General features: G+C 52.8%; 1 pseudogene; it reads right to left on the reverse strand.

Moving 5' to 3' along the window:
- Positions 1–447: 447 nt before the first annotated feature.
- Positions 448–564, reverse strand: LOC136661949 (5S ribosomal RNA; annotated as a pseudogene).
- Between the last annotated feature and the right edge of the window lie 1,089 nt (positions 565–1,653).

The following is a 1,653-nucleotide window of genomic DNA, read 5'->3' on the forward strand; positions in this document are numbered from 1 at the left end:
AACTACTTTGGCACACATGCATTCCACCTTTTCATCCAACTTCACAAATAATATCTGGTTTCTTTGGCATATGACATACCCTACTGCCTTTCCAAAGACTGGGGCTGGCCTTCTGAGGTGAGGGGAGGTTGTACACAGCCTGCCCAGGCCTCAGAAGGTCTTTGAAAAGCACTTCCAGCTTTGGTTGAAAACCAGGGGTGCCTTCAGGACTCCAGAAGGTCTCCAGGAGGCTTTATGAGGTGCAGGGACACTGCAGGCTACCTCCTCGCACCTCAGAAGGTCAGCCAGAGTCTTCAGAAAGACATTTTGTGAAAACCTGGAAGTGCCTCTCCAAAGGCTCTGGCTGAACTCAGAAGACCTCCTAGACACGACTTCCAGTCATGCCTGGGAGGTCCTCTGAGGTCCTCCAGTGGTTGGCAACCTTCAGTCTCGAAAGACTATGGTAGAAGCCTACAGCACCCGGTATTCCCAAGCGGTCTCCCGTCCAAGTACTAACCAGGCCTGACCCTGCTTAGCTTCCGAGATCAGATGAGATCAGGCATGTGCAGGGCAACAGTTGCTGCTCCAGTGTGGGCTTGCAATCCATGTTGAGTCAACTCCATGGATCACAACTCCATGGATAAGGAGGACCATCTGGTACATTCAGGCCTGGTTAAGGCATGAGGGTGGAGGGCAAAGGCGAGTCAAGCACTTACAATCCTGTCGGGGGGTGGGACGCTCCCCACCAAACACTCCAGCCGTGCCTTGGCCCCCACTGCAGTCTGCAGGCTTGGTTCCGCGCCGATAATGGGCGGCCCTGAGGAAAAGACAAAAATGACGGATGCAATCAGGTCTGGTCAGATTTCCGCCAGGCTCACTGCAATAGGTTGCTGTGCATGACCTGGTTCCAAGACCCCTCACCATTCACAGCTACTGCCTTCTCAGCCACTCCAATGCGTGGCACGATGGCTTTGCAGACGTACATGCCGGCATCTTCCTGCGTCACAGCCTTGAGGTGTAGCGCGTTTCCATTGCTCAACACCTGTGGGTACAAGTGAATTCAGATTTATTTACTGAAATGAAGGGATCAGTGCTCTTTTTCCAGCCCAAAAAAGGATACCCGGCCTCAGTTAACTAACCAGGGAACAGAACATCCTAAACTGAAGGCCTGTTTGGACAGAAGGGCTTCACAATTTTTCTGAGGATTCAAAGTGGGTGGGTCTCCTGGTGCCACAACCAAAACTGTGTCCTGTGTGTTCACAGGCTCAGTTCAGGTGGGGAGGAAGGCAGAAAGGGGTGCCCCCCGTTGACCTTGGCAGACAGTCAGAATAAAGCAAAGGTTCTATATCTCTCTTACTACCACCATGGTCTTCCACCTGGCCCACTGTGCTACGAGACAACAGGAGGGGGTAGAGGTTGGTGTTCCCAGATTTGTGTTTGGTAAATTACACACAACTTGGGAACCTGAACTCCTTCTTGGTCCAGGCTAGGGTGAGAGGTGGACTCCCCGCCCAGGTACAGGTGAAAGAGGCATCAGAACCAACACCTACAGTCAGGGGCTTGGGCTGGGAGATAAGGCGGGCTCCAACTGCAGGAAAAAAGAGGAAAACAGGGGTTAGGGGGGCCCATCGCTCAGTAGTAGAGACCTGCTTTCCATGCAGAAGGTCCCAGGAG

This window comes from Tiliqua scincoides, chromosome 10 (assembly GCF_035046505.1).
Source record: "Tiliqua scincoides isolate rTilSci1 chromosome 10, rTilSci1.hap2, whole genome shotgun sequence".
Lineage (NCBI taxonomy): Eukaryota > Metazoa > Chordata > Lepidosauria > Squamata > Scincidae > Tiliqua > Tiliqua scincoides.